Below are 18,857 nucleotides of genomic sequence, written 5' to 3'. Positions count from 1 at the left end.
CTTTCTTCCTTATAGTTGGATGTCTTAGAGAATAGAGTTTCGGATAGATATTGGTTCTACCCCAGGGTTTAGACATATTATCAGGAGAATGCCCCCTAATCTGCGACATTACACGGATATGCAAAGGACGCTCATTCACTTCCATCCTTCTCGTTCAATCTAGTGCCTACTCACTATGACTCCCGGGATCTAAGACTCCTTCCTTTAAAGAAAGCGCTTATTCACTCCAGCCTTGGAGTGAAGATCCGCCCATTCACTCTTTAATCATACTGTGAAACCCTTTTTTTAAGTTCTACGCGTCAGGGCTAGACCAAAGATGGGTCGGTTCACTAAAGCTCTTCATTTCCTTTCCTTTTCATTTCCTCCTTCAGGTCGAAAAAAGAGCCCATGTATCCCGGCTCCAGTAAAAAAACTGGATTCTCGGTGAGCTCCGTTTGCTTCGAAAAGATGTTGTTGGGCAGTAAGCATTTGCAAGAATAGCATCCCTATGTGGGAGAAGATCACGAAAGACAAAGATTATCAAGAGGGCTTCATGACGACTAATCCATGAGAGCCCGTATTTATGCTTTCATTCACTCGTTCCTCATGGTAAGGAGAGGGAAGATCTTAAGACTTTCTAGTTTTTGAATTAACTTCAGAATTTTATTGTGCCGATTGATTGTATGCCGAGGGAGAGAGCGATAGAGAGAGGGGTGGTGAACCAAGACCTTTCCTGTGACATCGATCTGGAGTTGTGGTCTCCTTCCCATCCTTGCGTATGCCTGGACCTAGAACGGAGGATCTGAACGAGAGAGTACAGTGAAGGCCTGTAGGCTGTTGAGACAGAAGCGAGACTCAAGGTCTTTTAAAAAGAGTCCGGAGTAGTGAAAATCGAATGAAAGTAGTCTCTTATAGGCACACGAGAGAAAGCAATTCAGGGCATTTGAATCGACGATAGCGAGGTACATACCCCGTAAAGTCTTCCTTTGGACTAAGAAATCGGCACATAGTAGAATCACTCAGCAGAAATGGAGAATTCACTGTTAGATCAGCATGGAGCAGAAATCGGAATCCTTTTGAACCATGGGCGAAATGTCTGTGGAAAATCAAAAGCTCCAACGAAGGTGTTCTTTCTGTGGAAGGCTCTGCGACCTCTACCACTTTCACTATTAGCGAGAGGCGAGACTACACCGATGCTTAGATAGAAATCAAAGTCAATCAACCCCGGTGTAGGTAGCTGTTAGGCTACTCTTTTTCTTCCTATTGCTAGGGCTATGCTGTTTGCTGTCCAGAAAGAGCAGGAGTTCCGGTTGACTTTGAAGGCGGAAGAGCTAGCTCGATCATCCATCGGAAGAGGAGCTCTTACACGATTAAAACAGAAAGAAGAGTTCCCTGAAAGCACATAGTGGAAAGCTCTTTCCACACGGGCACATAAGAATAAGAGGGATCACACAACATCAGTTAAATAGATAAGTATGCTGTTACGGCTTTATCCGCTGGAATCCATTTTGCTCTTGTCTTGCCAGTGTTTTGTGGCATAACCGAAGTTCCAACCTTTCCAATCGAAGACTCATCTGTCAATTAAGCCCCCAACCTCCTTTCTCTCTTTTCTAGGCTTGGGAACGGCGTTAGCTTATCTTTTCATCCTCTCGTCCCTTTGTGCGAGGATGCCTTCCTTCTTGTACGCCTCTTTTGCTAACACCGCGAAACGTCGTAATTTGCTCGCTGACGAGATAAGCGATGTCATCCCTGATTCCATTTCTACATAATTGTATCAGCTTCTCTTCTGATAGGTGTGCGCGACACCTATTAGCTTCCTTTTTTCTAGTTTCCCTTTAGCAGCAGTATCGGTACCGGCCTTGACTCTATTTCCTTTCAGGATATATCAGCCGACTAGCTACATTAGCTCCATTAACTCTATTAGCTACATTAGCTACAGGAAGTCAGGAAGAGGATAAATACTTATGTTGTAAGGGGGAGCTAGTTCCTCCTATGAGATAGATTTCGTTTAGGGAATGGGAAAGGAATTACCAAAAGCAGGCACGGGGCTATCCAATGAATACTCTGAATGCCTTTGCTCTACATCTATTAAAGGGAATCGTCTGTCGCTTGCCCTTAGGAAAGGAATAGATTGGGAAGACAGACAGAAGGGAACAAATCACATAGAAAAGAACATTTTTTATATCGTATAATAAAGAAAAGATCGTTCTCATGCTTTGTGTTCTTTCTACGGACTTTCAGGCTTAGATGGAGAAAAAGATGGTGTGTCCGGTATCGAGAAGGCTTCCGCCCAATGAGTTCTACAATAGTGCCTTGCGAGGTCGTATAACCGGTCTACGGGAGCTCTAAGATTGACATGCGTATCGATTCCCAATCTATTCCTTTAAGGTCCCTTGAACTTGCTTTGAGATAGAATTAGGAAAAGGACGGGTTAGTAAGTCGTAAGAACTAGAGAAAGAAAGAAAGCTTCTTCCTACCAGCAGTGCATTCTCAAGCAAGAGGTAAGGAAGGAAGCTTTGGGAAAGCTTCCGACTGACTCGATCTATCTATGAGTTCTCCTTGCCTTACGGCCTTGCGCCTTACGACTTTCTCAGGAGCTCGAGAAGCCCTACCTTGAAGCGCCCCCTCTGCATTCCTGACCTACCACTACCAGTCTGAGGTCCCCCTCTATCTATCCTTTATCTTGGGGATTACCTTCATTCCTTTCAATATCCGAATTGTTTTATGGGATCTGTTGCAGTCAAACCTTCGTTCCCATAGCCTCGCTCATCTGCACCCCTCACTAGTTAAGCTTATCTTATCGTTCTTCTGATCTTTTTCCACTCCTGGCTTCCAAGGTCTAGCCTGGACCTCTGCCTCGACATTCTCAATCAAAAAGGAATCTACTTCCGAGTTTCGGAACTTACTTTCTTTTCTAAGGTATGTCACCTGTCTGTGCGTGTCTAAAGTATGGATCCCCCCTGTGCTTCCTTTTCACTTAGTATAGGATTCCACTAGGTAGGAAGTAGAGTTAACCAGCCTTAACTTTCCGGCAAGACCGAGCGCGGCTATCAACCAAGCTCACTTCTCGCCAAGCAGCATAGAAGCATAGCTTGTATTTTCTAACAACACAAAGTGTGGACGAACCGCCTTGAATCGATCCCACCCTACGCCTTCTTCTAATTATAATAGAATCCCAATCCCTAGGTCGACTACGAGCTTGAAACTTGTTTTCGGTTGAGGGGATGCCGTCTCCGGTTGACTTCTCTAAGTAGGTCTTCGGGCCTTACGACTAATCTAATAGTAAGCTCGGAAAGCGGCTTGAGGTCTCTCCTAGGCTAACGGGAATTCTAATCTAAAGCGGCTTTCCCGTCGACAAAGAGAATTCAAATCCATAGGCTAAAGCCCCTCTTGCAAGACAGTTGAGCTTGTCGCTTCTCTCGGCCTAATCGCTAGGTCTCCCTATTCTTGATTCCTAGAGATTTCTTTGTCTGCGGAAAGGTTACTTTCTTCGAAGGGGTGACCCTCAAGCAACCTATTAGATATTAGAATTACCTTCCCGAATAGGATCCCGTTGAGAGGCGACTTGCAAGAGAAAGTAGACCCATTATCCTATATTTGAATTAGACCCTTTACCCCGTTTACCTGTTTTTCCCCGTTTTCGTTACCTCCAAGCGATTAGTCTATAGGCCGCTTTCCTATATTAGAATGTGAGAAAGATAGCCGCGCTTTTTCCTATAGAGAAGGAAGCCCTTTTTCCAATAGAAGAAGATCCCCTGACTATATATGTTCTTTCATAGGGTTCAAGGAATTAGAGTAAGATCGACGCGTTTGACTATATATGTTCTTTCATCCGGGGAGAAGTCCATACCAGAAGCACCGATGAGCTAGCTTTCGCCACTGACCTATCCAAGGAATAGCCTGCTTCCCCAACCCCCCGCTACTGATCTTACTGATGGTTGAGAAAGCCCAATGCCGATGCCGGCTCCGTGCTCGTATAGGGAATACACCTTTTCCAACAAAAACGGAATAGGAGTTTGAGTTGTAAGAGCAGCGTTCCCACCATCAGAGCTAGATGGAAACCCCAAAGCTATAGTATAGGACATTCGTCCCTCCTCTCCTTGGTAAGGATGAGAAACCCGAAACCGATTCTACTCTACTGCCTTTCCAGCTAAATGGATTTACCTGGGGAGGACCGCGAAGACGCTAGAGAACCGTGGTCACCAGTAGCACGGCTCTAAAGCCTTCCCTTAAGGATCCCCAAGGTGCGGGCCCTCTCACTTCACTCGAATCAAAAAAGAAATCCGAACATCGAAGGCCCTTCAACCATTCTGCTACTACTACACAGCTACTGCAGTAAGGCGGTTTCAAGCTTGTTTCGGGGTTTGAAATTGATTACATTCCTTCTCTCCCTCTTTTTTCTTGGTAAGGAATTCCTTCCGGAGTTGATCCAGTGGATCTAGTGGTATCTTAGTTAGGACGAGTGGATTGATTAAGTTTCTACCACTGAAAGAACTGAAAGAGAAAGAGATAGACTGAGATCCAGACATCGCCTAAGAGGAAGCACTTAAAGAATCCCTGCAGTGACCTTTAAAATAAAAGGAATGATCTCGGGCATCAATATAAAGAGAGTTTGGTAGCTTTCCCTTTAAACTGGGAATTTCCTTATATTAGGGGCGTATCGAAGAGCTCGCTTTAGCTAGGCACCAAGGTTTATTAAACTCCAAACTTCCGGTTAAGAAAGGAAAGCCGGTCCAATCCTAAACAAGAGAAAAGATGACAGCGGCAAGACCTAAGAGAAAGGAGGTCTTATCGAGCTCGAGCCTTCTTCTTTATCTTCCATCTGCAAAGAGGGTATAGGAAAAGCGAACTCCTAAAGCAAAGGGAAAAGCAAGCAGTTGATAAGGGACCTCCCATTCATTTCTCATGAAAGTCTCATGAAAGATAGGCACATGGATTCTTTAGCGAGAAGGGCATCTTGCAACCATAAACAAGAGGGGGACCCCAACCGGCCAGAATAGAGTTATGGCTATCTGCTTGAAGATCGGTCTTCTCAAGGGAATGAGTTTTTCAACTTCCCAGCAAAGGCAAAAGGTTCAAATACTTGAACTGGTTCGCAATACCTTAGGACTGTGAAATGAATATAAAAGGAGCTGGAAATTCAAATCTATCCTTAAAAACTGGCAATGAAACTGCAGGGGCGAAGGCATCCGAGTCAGAGTAAGGGTCCAATCCAAAAAGAAGGACGGACCAGAGGCAGGGACAGAGTTTACCTTTAGAATAAGGTGCATTTTTATATGAAATATTAAAAAGGATTCAAATTATGATTCAAGTGAAAAAAGAGTAAGCCTATTACCTTGCAAGGCTAAATACTCCTGGGTAGGACGTGCTGCCCTTTCGCTCCTCTCCTTTCAGTCGAGCTGCTTCGCTCCTTCTTGTTAACAGGGCATTCTCGGCATCAATCCCATTCTCACTTACAACCTATGATTCACTTGCTAAGAACGCATTTGTTCCATCTATAGAATATCTGTGAATTTCTGATTCAAGGCTGCTTACGCTCCTCCTTTCCTTTGAAAGGATCCTCTGGGCTTTTACCTGAGCCCTCTGAAACTCTTGTTTTAATGCGCAGAGAAAGATCGGATCTCCCTCCTTTATTATTCAATTGATAGTTACCCGGTAATTCATCTGCACACCGTTCCGGATCAATGAATACGGAATCGACTACCGGATTCTCATTCGTTATAGCTTCCTTCTTCACTCGCCATGCCATGTGAAAAGGAAAGCTTGCTTTGACCTTTTTCTCCCGAAAGAACTTCTTCCTATCAAAATGAAGCCAAAGCTTGCCCAACCTAGGTTGGGGGCGCGCTAGGCGCTCACCTTTTTTTGTCTTTCTAGTGAGACATGCCCTCTTTCTTTTCGCTCTTTCTGTTAGCCAGTTCCAGTAGCGAGCAGTTCGTGATTGGCTTTCGAGTTGGCTAGTTTCGGAATTGATCAATTCACCATGCATTGGGCGGAGCTAGAGGCAAGAGCCTGTTCCAGAGCCGACGGAGGCGGAAGATTTTATGCAAAAACTTTCTAGTTGTTCCAGATTGAAATCGAGCAGATTCAATTCAAGTTAGACCACCAGATCTGAGTCAGCAGAATCTAAGTTAGTTTCGAGTGGGATAAGGGCATTTCCCTCGCATTGGAAGTCACTGCGTATCAATATAATGCATGAAGGACTTAGAGGTGGGCACAAGCAGCCAGGTGATCTTGTCGACATCTCATTATACGCCCCGCCTCTGGGTATGATAGCTGGGCGAAACCTCTTGCGGAAGGGCATGGGATTCATGCTCAGCAAATCTGTAAGGCTCGGATAGAGCACATTTCGGGAAGAGGACTTCACTTAGCCGCCTTACGCCTGGGGCCTTGGAAGGATCTGGCCATAGCATAGTGAAAAGAGCTGGTCACCCCAGAGAGATGGGAAGGAAGGCGGTGGGTAGGTAAAGCCTGGACAAGTACGCGTATAAATGAAAACACCCGGAGTACTAAGATCTAGATCGAGACTAAGCTCCAAACCAAGGATGACTTCTAGTTTATGGGCATCTTTCTACTACTGGAGGGGCCCACCCAGTACGGGGGCCGAAAGCTCCGTTTTATAAACAGAGATCTAGCCGCAGAATGAATTGGCCAGAAAGCGATTGAATGCCAATCTTTCTAAATAGCACGGGGCTAGCCCTAGCTCTTTGAATAAAGTCAATATTCAATACAATGTATGTACATTGATCGACAAAGAAAGGGGCACGAGAGAGAAAGCATTTGTCCCTCCTAGCGTGAAAAGCCAGAAAGAGGCCAGGCACCTGAATACGCAGGAATTGAATCTAGAGAACCGCTCTTTTAATACCTTGCCAGAAGCTCTTCACTCAGACATGGCCATGGAAACACGTCTAAGAAATAAAGTACCCGAGTCATTCACCCAACAAATAACAAATATGTAAGCTGGAATGAATGATGGATCTGCGGATAGACAGATTCCGTTGCTGAATGACTATGCTAGCGCCTTATTCGATAGAGGGGTGCTCCTATATTAGTTAGTTTCATCAGCTTTGGCGAATCCTATCGGAGTTCTTCAGCTAGCCTTGAATCATTGACGGGATTTCAACTACGGATATATGTCTGTGTCAGCATCTCTTCGCTAGGAAGAAGGAAATGAAACCGGGATACCGTGAATCCTAGCTCTAGCTACGATCTGTCTTCTCTTATGATATTTCATTTCGGGAAAGATCACTCCTAAAAGCAAGCTTGATCTTATATACGATACCACTAGCGGACGACTATCAGCATCCACCTTCTGCTTTGTAGTAGTAAAGGAAGATTTTGAACCCCAAGGCCAAAGGAACTAATGCCACTGATAGGAAAGACATAGACTCTATGCCCACTTACCGCTCTACCACTTCAATTCAATGACGGACTTCACCTACCTTTCCCCATTCGACCTACCTGAGAACACTAACGGAACACTCTTTTACTCCCACTGACCAGCTAGTGCGCAATGACGACCAGCCCGCAAGCTACTCTCTTTTCTTTTATTAGCTGCTATTGATTCTATTTTATCAAACCTTCCATCAGGAAAGATCCAAGTAGCACCACAGATCTTTACTTCTAAGAAAGAGTAGACTAAGAGAGCTCTCTGCCATTGATAGGACGTGCGGCAAAGGACTGAGACAAGCCAAGCTGACTGAATGAAAGCTAAGAATTTCATTGACTCAAAGCACCACGAGGGACATAAGACTTTGTTGACTAGCCTCATTGCTGAACCTATTCGTGTTCAAATTCCCCTTCCTTCAGTGAGAGATGGTCATACCCGACCCGGTCTTATCTCTCCTTTACCCCCTTCCCCTACTCCTATAAAGGCCGGCGAGTGCTTCTTACCGAAAGAATGTGCTTCCACGGCCGGAGAAAGAAGGTTCATAGATCACCGATCGGACAATATCTGGATCAGTCGTAAAAACAAAGTGTTAAAAGAAGCCCTAGCGGCTTAATCTTTGATTTCGTCCAATATGAATGCAATGCTTAGTTAGGTTTAGTTAGGTCGTGCAAAGACAGAGCGGATCCTACTTATTCGTATGAGGAAGCCCCGACCAGACACTTTCTTTAGCCACCCACCAGTAATGAACCGCCCAAATCTCCTTTCCTTCCTCTTCTTTCTGCATAGAAGGAAGCGTTTCAAAGCAAGGGAAGTGGGCTGGTCTATGGTATACGGGATCGGACATCGAAAGAGGCAGACGGAAGGGGACTTGGCTCGACACCAAAGTTGGCTAGGTTGAATTCTCGGTCTGAATTCCTCGGTCTTGCAAGAAGAAAAGAAGGCCGAAAGCAACTCTCCTTATCACGAATTTCCTCTCGTCTCGCTCGCTAGGATCCAAGAACGACTACTGTACTTACTATAAGCCGGTTACAGGAATAGGATTCAATCCAGACAACGAAATCCACCTTTCCGGGCTCTCACTGACTTCTTTGGCGACCTACTGCCAGACGGAGACCGGATTGACCTTGACCCGGGTGAAAGCAAGCACTTTGGGACTTGGTTTTAGAAAGACTTTTCGAACAGTAAGAATTCTATACTAGCCAGATCAAGTCTTTTCCTCGAAGGAAAAGCTAAGCTCTTCGTGATTACGCTAAGTAGACGTCCAAAGAGAGCACAACCAAAGCTGGGCTTTTTATTAAAAAAAGGTGATTAGCGTCGACTACTCTAGCCGGGAGGCTCGGTCTCTTCATGCTAGGTGGGGTCCACCCTTCTTGCTCCCATCTTGAGAAGAGATCGTAATTCTGATTCACTCTTATCGAAAGGTTGAACTGCTTAGCAGCAGCAAAAGAAGATATCATAATCATGGCATGCGTCTTTCCATTTATTTCTCTGCCCGATAGGAAGCATCTCCCCGGGGCACTCTCTATAATAAGGGGTAGCGACAGCTTAGGTCAGCAACTCATTGACAGATGGGGAGTTGGGGGTGGGATTGTCTCCTTTGCTTTGTGTTTGACTTATTCTTGCTAAGAAATGAGATGTCAAGGAAAGGCTACTTTGGGGCTCTTTGCCAATGGATAGTTGGTCAAATGCAGTATAGTATAATAGAGACTGGGCCGTAGATGTGTACGCGTAATGCTAAGCAGGAAAGTCCCTCTTTTAAGAGCAAGAAGCTGTGGGCCTCGCTATGAGACTTGGTATCGTGGTCCTCCTTCACTCACGCTTTTTGAGACTTCTGTCTGCCTTCTGCTTCCATTGCAATGAATGTCGTTATTCAGCAGTTTCACTCGCTTGCATCGATCCTCTCATCAAGATCAAGGATTGTAACATGGTGTACCCATGTGATGTGCGTAAATGGAGTTCTATTAGAAAGGACGGATGGGACGTAAGATGATTGAAAACATTGTTCCCTCTCTTTACTCTTTCTGTTGCAATCCAATGGGGATTCAATCTAACATACATACATATAGAGGGATCCTCATCTCATAGGGTACTAGTGCTCGTCAGATTCATGTTCTTTGTCTCTTTATAGATATAAGACCGAAAAAGGCAAGACTGTGGTTACCTTATCCTTATCGTTATGTTCCCATCATTGGCCAGTGAGAGGGCTTTTGACGATTTTGATCATTCTACCACAAAGTTCTTGATTATGAAGCAAAAGCTGATGCTGGTACTACTCAGATAGCCTACTAGAGTATAGTAAGTAGGTAAAGAGATATGAAGTTCTTCAATGGAAATGAAAATGAAGTATTGAATAGCAGTATGAAAGCAGCCATTTGGCCCTTACCGGAAAAGGAAGAGAAAGAAAAAAGAGAGAGAATGCATGAAAAAAGAGGGAGGGCGTATACTACTTGAAAGAGGAAGAAAGCGATTGAAGGATCTTTCGGATAATATGAAGCAAGCTAAAGCTACCTCGTCTTGAAAGCGCAAGTTAAATAGGAGAACTGAAGCCACCCGTTAGGGCGTAGGGTCACTGAATAGGGTGAACTTGAAGCTTCAAGCGCTGGGTAGTATTCTTCTAATGTGATAATAGTAAGAGTCATAGTATTCTTCATATCTAGCATATTATTAACTTATTATGGAAGGGTTAAGAAGATTAAGAATTGGTTATAGGCGTTTGGTATCTATGATTTTGCGTTCTCTGGGAAGCCATACACCAAGCTTGTTCTTATCTCTCTAGTTTTCTATCCTTCGCTCAGGGATAAAAACCTTCTCTTTAAAGCGATTTCCTTTTTCCGACAGAAAAGGGAATAGGTGACTTTGCTTTCATCCAAGGAGAGTTTCATCTAGTTGCCATCCTTCTTCCTATAAGTCCTTCTTTCTAATGCCTTGAAGGCAGAGTGCTTCGAATTATAAGTAAGTGATTCGATCCCGTAAGACTTTCCCTTCATCCCCTTCTAGTCCATCTAGTGCTCTTTACCATCCAGTGGGAGTTTACTTACTTTGATACTGGGTAGGCCAGTTTAAGTGTTTTCGGTAGAGTAAGAAAGTGCTTCTGCTTTCGATCGAGAAAAAGTGGCACATCTCTTAAGGAAGAAAGGTACCTACACCTATCTCTAATCTACTAATCTCATATGTATTAACTAACTAGAAAGGAATAACATATAAAAAAAGTCGTTATTTGAGACAAGACGTGGTAAATGTAGCTAGCCCGACCGAGAGGGAGGGTATAATATATAAGATATCCTCTTCCTTGCTTGCTTGACCGGGATATAAGACAAAGAGTAGTTGCTTCCATCTGCCTATCGTATAAGGAGGTCTCTGCTCTTTAGTTAAGACAGAGTGGTATAGGAATTACCTGTGCTAGGTAAACATTTCCTTATTCGTCCATTAACCTTCTTTATCTTTAGATTCAATGCCTTTCCAAGACAAGGACAAGACAAGCACTACAGGGAAAGAGAAAACACTTACTCAGCAACCAAGAGTTTTATTGAAAAAAGTCCAACCGTCAGTCTCGCCCGGAAAGGAATGGAAGGAAGGAGACTACACTGACCGGCTAAACCTTATGCTCGGTGTTCGGGCAACAGCAGTATAAAAAACCAATCCAAGACTTCTACTTAACTACCGTCAGACTAAGAGAGAATCATACTTGACTTCCTAACCTTATTCTACAGATTAGAACCTCTCCCTATTGTCTCTTGCCCAGCTAAGCCCTCAGGGTGAAAGAAGATCAAGCTCTCCGCCAGTAAGAGGGTAGCGGCTAGGGATGCTATGAGAGGAGAGGGGCGAAACCCGACCCGAACAAAGAGGGGTTTCAACCAGAGACTCAACCTCAAGCGAATAAGCCGAAACCGGATAATCAACAGCAATAGAGTCCGCAGCTAGATAAGCAGCTAGATCTGTTGCCAGTTCCGAGGAAGAAGGTTCCATTGAAATGAAATAAATAAGCAGGAGGATCGGGCACAGAATGGGGATCAGGAGAAAGCTCAAGATCGGAGTAGCACTATGAAACTGAATCTCTCGACTAATACAAGACGGTGACTTTTCTTCGAAGTTAGGGTTTGGGGAAAGGGTAGCTCGTCGGTAAGGTTGTTGAGTCAACTGGGATTGCAGCGGATGCAAAAGAAGAGAGGTTCGACGTGGCAACAGGAAAGAAAGAATCCGTCTTTCTTTCACTGGATGAAACCAAAGAAAGGTATGGAACAGAAAAGGCCTTCTAAAGGACAGATCGAAGGGATAATAGTAACTTGGGTACGAGAGTTTCTCGACCAAGAGGTATGAGTTTCCCTTCTTCAGTAGCAGAAGCAAGAACAGGATCCGGTTTTGTGGGAATGGGATTCGATCCGAGCTCTTGGAATTGGAATAAGTTCGGCAGCGGATCACGAAATCTTGGTGATCTTCTCTATCTAATGAATGGGGAGTCTGCTCCGCCCTGAACCCACCCCCCGAGTATATGCTTCAACAGGAATCATAGATTCGAAACCTCTGGTAAAATGCCCGCCCGTAACGTAACCCAGCAGATAAAGTACATTACATAGTCCAGGGATTGGCGACTTACCCATTCAGTGACTTTGGCACTGGACATTCCCAAAATGGGTACTATCGGGTCGGGTGAATTAAATAATAGACGCCCGTTGGCATTCCAGCCTTCCTTCTCCTTTCAGGGCCTATCTGAAAGAGAAGAGAATCCAGTAGTTCTTGGTTGTGAATATCTGAACTGGTTGTTCGCTGTTCAAGAATTCTTGTTTAGGCAGCTCATAGCACCCATACATAGTGTTTTGATCTACGATTTCAATTCTTCCGTCTTTCAGCAGTAACATATTGTTCCATGGAGCTAAGGTCCCAAATAAAATATGGAAGAAAGAAGCGTTTCCACGACTCTACCACCCAGTCAATTCTGTTCCACTTAATCCCTCTTTCATAGCATAGCCACATATCTTTCCGGCTAAGGAATGGGAAATCTTTCTCCCGTTACATGAATCCAATTTTCATTTCATCCGGGAAAAGCCATCTTTTTCTCAACAATGTCTTTGTCATTTGATCCAATAGCGTTCCGTTAGATAGGAACAGATTTGATAAATACTGATAACTCTCGGATAGAGTATTAGAACGGAAAGATCCATTCGATAATGAACTATTGGTTCTAAGCCATCTCTGACGATTAATCAACAATTCAAAGTGCTTTTCTTGCGTATTCTTGATAAACCAGCGTTTATATATAGATGTAGGAGGATCTGTTTGGGAAGTAAGAAGCCCCTTTGACATCTCTTCATCTGCAATAAATTCTCGATGTGAAAACACAGAGCCAGGGGGCTGATCTTTGAATAGGAAAAAGAGTGGATCCGCAGGGTCCCAAATGAATTGACTTATTCGAAAAGGGCCTTGTTCTTTGGAAGATCTATCTCGTGTCTGGTACTGCACGGTTCCATTCTGCAAGAACTCCGAATCATTCTCTTGAAGCTCATCCTCTTCATCATAAATGATCCGCTTGCCCCAAAATGGCCTGGACCAATAGGGAAATCCCAATTCATTGGGCCTTTCAATACAATCAAATAGAAAGGCCCAAGGGCGCCATATTCTAGGAGCCCAAACTATGTAATTGAATAAATCCTCCTCTATCTGTTGCGGGTCAAGGGCTCCTTCCCCCTCCCCCTCTTCAAAGAGTCTATCTCCTCAGCTACACGATCAACATCAGTTCCCGTGCCATCGACTTGTCTTGCCAGGTTTCGCCTACGTACGCCCTTATTAGAGTAAAGGTGAGACGCACAGACAGGTGACATACCTTAGAAAAGAAAGGAAGTGACGAGGGCTCTCCGCGGCTAATAATAGAAGGCGGTGTACTAGTTCGCTATCTCAGTATTGGAATAATCCCATGAAATCTTCATCCAAAGAGGGATTTTGGTTAGTAAAGAAATACCATCTTTTGACCTACCCATCTTGCCATTCCCATAGGCACATTCTATGAAAGGCGAGAGGGGTGCAAAGCAAAGCGTCGACTTGTACGAGCGATGTCATTCGAAAGAAGCACGAGCAAACCTAGAGCAAGCGCATCAAAGCGCGGTCTCAGGAAGAAAGAAAAGGCGACGGAAGCGTACTTTCGTATACGGCTGCACGCACGGACCATAACCCCGAGAGGGGGAAGAGAGAAAGCCCGCTATGGATATTCATTCCGCTAGAGCAAAGGCATCAAGGTACGTTTGAGCGGACGGAGAAGGAGTGCTTTCCCTCTCTTCGGGAAGTGATACATACGACTATTTTCATAGATAGAGAGAGGGCACTAGACCTGACTAAACATCATCAGTGAGAAGTCACGTCTTGCTTGCATACACTATATCTTAATTAAGAAGTAGTAAATGGCCACATCCATTCGCCTTGACCGGATCATAGCGTTAGCAGAGTAGGGGGAATCGGTGGGCTTGTCCTGGTTATTTTAGTTAGGTAAAGCCTTTAGACAGACACATTTTTAGATATCTCAAAATACGTTTAACAGCTAGCAGCACTAAATGAAATGAGGGAGACTGCATAAACTTGTTTAAAAGTCCAAGAGCAAACGAAATCTCTGGGCGAGCCAGAGTGAAGTACTGGAGACCACCCACCATACATACTCCTATAGGCCGATGGATCTGAAAGCAGCTCTCCATCAAACAATAGAATTGGGCTTTGCTCACGGTCAAATGCCAAGAGGAGTTCGAGCGTAGAAAGAGCGATTCCGAGGGAAGGCTCGATGGACAAGCATAGCTTTGATAGCTGCTTTATTCGCCGTGAACAAGACATGAGCGATGAAGACGTATCCGATGAATCAAAGATCTTACTCGCCCCGATCGTTTAGGCGACAGATGAACTTCTTTCTCACTCCGATTAAGACAGGCTGAGATGCAGAAGATGGAAGGCGGTAGGAGTGTAACCAGCTCTACACACACGCAAGTAGTGGATTGTCTAGAAGAAGAAGCCGGAGCCTATAGACTACCTCAGACGAGGGTTGTCCTGATTCGCACCCCAACCTAAAAGCTACTATTGGAAATCCTACTCAGACTAATAGGGGGTATAGAGTTCTTCCCTTTCGACGTTGTTTTCTTTATCAGGACCAATGCTACTACGCTCTCTGTCTATTCTTCCCAGGTGACGATCTGTCCTCATCGTGGTCTTTTGGTGATAGAACCAGGATGGAAAGAACTGAAAAAACAGAACTCTTCTTTTCCGAATTTTCTAGCCTGGCCCATAGTCATGGTAAACTATAAGGATTCCCTAGCCCGCTTTCTGGATTTTCGGCTTTATCCGAAGACTTTGGTAGATGTGCGGGGTCAGGGGGCAGGATGGTCGAAATGGATCTCAAGGAGAAGTCAAATTCGCCAAAAGGAGGGGAATTCGCTCGATCCTTTGGTAAACCGAATTCAGTCCGGAAAGGCAGAAAGGAAGTAAGAAGGGAGGTCACCCTGGTGCCAAAAAGAAAAAGGCAAAGATAAGAGATCTCTAACAGGAAAAGAAAAGCAGCGGAGTCCTTCAAAGAAAAAGAGAGCATCCTCCACCAAAGAAAGGAAGAAAAGCAAGACTTCCACCCCAGGGATACCGACTAAAGATACCTACTAAAACATACCGTCCCAGGCATAGAGTATTTTGGTCTGACTTTATGCTATTCCTACTAAGAGCTATACCACACTAAAAAGGTGACTTTGAATTCTCTTTTGCTTTGGGACTTAGCCTACTTGCCCCGCTTCCTTCACTCGACTAAGCAACGATTCTTCTCCCAAACCTGTCCCGGGGATAGGCCCGATGCGGTATCAGAATAGAATAGGGGCATCGAGACAGTTTTCAATTGAGAAGGTGAATCAAACCCAACGAGAGCCGAAACAAGAGAGGCTGCTGAAGAAGGAACAAAGGCAGTGGATGCCACTGAAGCCAATACAACACAGGATCAGCTGATGAAGCTAGAAAGGCATAGCCAAAGTTCACTAATGAAAGCAGCGGGGGGTAGCAGTTTCAGACTAGTAACTAAGTCGTGTCTTAATTTCTTTCCCTTGCTTCTCTTTCCTTGATTCCTCTTCTTTCTTAGCTCAGTCAAGCTTCCCCTTCATCTTCTTCCCTCTATCTGAGTACCTTGCTTGCCTGACAGCGCTTTCAGAGTCCCCAGGTCCTTCCATTAGTCTCTTGTTCGAAAGGGGATTCTTTCTACCTATTAGTATATAAGTCGACTGGCTAGCCTTACAAATCTAAAGCTAGAGCTATTCTATTATATTTATATTCTATTAGCACTGGGCTATCAGTACACTATTGCTTACGCTAGCTAGCTGGTCATTTCTTTCGTTCCAGTAGCTCTAGTTGGATTGAATCCCGATAGTGAAATTATATACATTATATAACGTATAATAAGAGCACGCCAACTTTTATTCTTTCACTTTGCTCTGCTTATTAGTTGAGGCATAGCGTGTTCTCATTTAAGCATGTAGCTTTGTTTTTAAAGATTCGTTATAAGCCACCTTTCTCATCTCAGGTCTTTCATGGTACCAGAGCTGTGACGTCAACTTCGCACACACTTTAATGAGCTTTTTCAACAATGTGCGCTCCTTCTTCGGCATAAACCGAGATGGTGCAATACGAATTACTACTTGTGAAGTACCATGGAATTGGGGGGCATGGCACCAACACTTAAACAAACTATTCAAGACCGGATCAGCAAGCAAAGGAAACATACATGTTGAGAACAATGAGGCATCTACGAGCGAACAAGCCGCTGGAATGGGAAAGAAGGCCGGCAAGAAAAGGCTTTGTCATAACATAAGAAAATGGATGGGGAGACAGTCTGAGCTTGTAATAGTTTTCAGCTGAGACTGATTCGCTATCAGATCTTATCTTAAATGCATTTTAAGTAAGCGAGTCAGCCAGATAGCGAGGGAAGTAGCTTTCCTGATAGGGCCAGGGGAAGATAGCTATGCCAGGGAAAAGAAACTCCGGTTTTGTCGAGACAAGCAGGTAGTGGCCAAGTGAGAATATAGCCTATAGCCTTCAAGAGTTCTGTGCCTGAGGATGAAGAAAATAGCAACTGGACCAGCGAGAAAGGAAGATGCTTTTAAAATAAGCACTGGGCCAGAAGCACATGGATATAAGGATAGATCTGGTATAGCGACTGGCTAGGAACTAAGTATGTTCTGCCAGGGAGAATCACCTGACATTTAGCAGCTGTATGAGCAGATAAGCCTATAATGGATCAGTTGGGTAGTCAGCACGTTACCGTAAAGCTCTACTGATAGAGAAAGAAAGAGTAGGATCTGCTTCCAAGGGAATTTCAGGGATGGATCTCCGAAGTCTGAGAGGAAGACTCGACCTATTAGGATGTTCCAAAGACGTTACCAACCAATTCCCAGCTCTTTCTTATGCGCAAGAAGCTAAGCGAGCAAATGAACGGTTATACTTTGTTCATAAATGAGAAAGAACTGGGTCCCGAGTTAGCCTTCATCAAAAAGGATTCCTAGTTCGATCTAAGCGGGAAGACAGGCTCAAGTGCTTCCAGATTCTTAGTTGGGAAAGAAGCGAGCATCCAGCGAGTGAAAGACCATGTTACTTCGATCGGATCTCTCTGGGGACTGTGAAGTATTTGATAGGTAAGCATCGATGGGAAGGATAGACTTGGCTATGAGTTCTGAAAACATCTTGGATGTTATAGAGAATATAGGAAGTGTCTGCGCAAGTATAAGTAAGTTACCAGCGGGAAAGCGAATAAGTTAGCATAAAACGAGCTAGAAGGTCCGGTCGGGAAGTTCTAGGATGACTCGACTCTGTTCGATACTGAACGCTATACCTACCGACCGAGGAAGACGCTATCGATCCCTGAATCGAGGTGTTTACTACTTTCAATCCCTTACAGCTGCCTTCCAAGCCCTTCCACTGCCCGAACTACCAATCGCCCCACTATCTGCTAGTCTGGTTCGACTCGAACTTCTGTCATGTCAAGCTTCCTTCCTGCTTAAGGCACTAGTTCGGATGGAAACCCTGATCAAAGATGATGACTTCAGATTGGAGGCCTGACGAATGAACGGTTGGATTGAAGTCCCTAGTCTGAGTTTGATCTATGGGTCAGTCTTGCAAAGACGGATTTCTTCTGGATCTCCTGACTAGCTACAGCTAAGGCATCCGTCCAACCCTGCTCCTCAGCGCCTAGTGGATCTCATGGATCGCTCTCTTTATATGCAATTTCTTCTTTTATACATATACAGGAAATCACCCCTCTCTTCTTCTATAGGAAAAAAGGGCGGCGATGACGCGATGTACAGGCATGCTGGAAGCATTTGTCGTAGGACCGTGCTCGTTCTATTGTCCACTCTTGTAGTGCTCGGAGTATCCAGTGGCTCTAGGACTTCTCCTAACTTCCGCCTTTCACCTTCAGTAGGGAGGAAGAAGAAAAAACGCTTTTCTTTAGCAAGGAAGTCTAAGCCTACTATAGTATTAAGAGTATAACTCTAATCTAACAAGATCAAGATCCCGATGAAAAGAAACATTAGAATCACGAGAATGGATAATGAAAAAAGGCCTGAAAGCATTAGAAAGATATTTTATTTAATTAGTCGTCCGCTTTCACTGGCCTTTTGATTAAATAGAAATGAGCATAGAGAGAAAGTCCTAAGACTCAAGAACTAAAGGAATGCTTTACCGCTCCGTCAGGACAGGAACTAGTATTTTACCAGGACTCTTCTTCGAGTTAACGGAATAGCCCCATGATCTATGTAGTAATTAAGTCTTTATTAACATTAACGAAATTGGAGACTTTATGGAGGCAAGTACGAAACCAATCCGATCCAATGCGAGGCTTGTGTTAACAAGCTTGAGTATGATCTTAGTTCAGAAATATCCCCTGCTCTAGCTAATGAATCCCCCACTATTTCTAGAAATAGATCTGATTACTTGGAACAAGGCGGAATGAGACCCGGTTCCCTTTCCCCTCCTGTGGTTCCATCTAGTACAGAAGATCTCACTCTTTCTGCGCTGCTCAACAAGCAAGCGCTTCTCAGCTAATCCAGTAAGTAAACAGGCCGTAAAAGACTAAGGAAAGAAAGCACGAAAGAAACTCCAATGAAAGCTTTTTTCACAAAGGGTAAGACCCTAGAGTCGACATCTTTCTTTCTCTATTCACGCACTCACTTTCGCCTTACCCCTTATCTTATTAAGTTAAGGTGTAATCTGCCCGTCCTTTGGTACCTAGAAAAGAGCTTTCTCTCCATGAAATCAAAAGGAATCGGGAAGACTAAGAAGACTTGTAAATCGGTTCAGATTTAGTATTACTAAATAAAGGACCTGCAACGGCAAAGACTATTTAAGCTCTTTCACTCCGTTAAATAGTTACTATGTTCGGAATCATAGCAGGAAAGACGAGCTTGAAACTCCTAGGCAAAAAGTGTATTTGCAGTAACTCGAGGAAAAAACCATTCACCTTTCGTTCCCATATGCATCGGCTTTTTCTAAATCG

Source organism: Coffea eugenioides, unplaced genomic scaffold (assembly GCF_003713205.1).
Source record: "Coffea eugenioides isolate CCC68of unplaced genomic scaffold, Ceug_1.0 ScVebR1_2853;HRSCAF=3958, whole genome shotgun sequence".
NCBI lineage: Eukaryota > Viridiplantae > Streptophyta > Magnoliopsida > Gentianales > Rubiaceae > Coffea > Coffea eugenioides.
The sequence above is the reverse complement of the archived record's forward strand: the minus strand, read 5'-3'. Positions refer to the sequence as shown.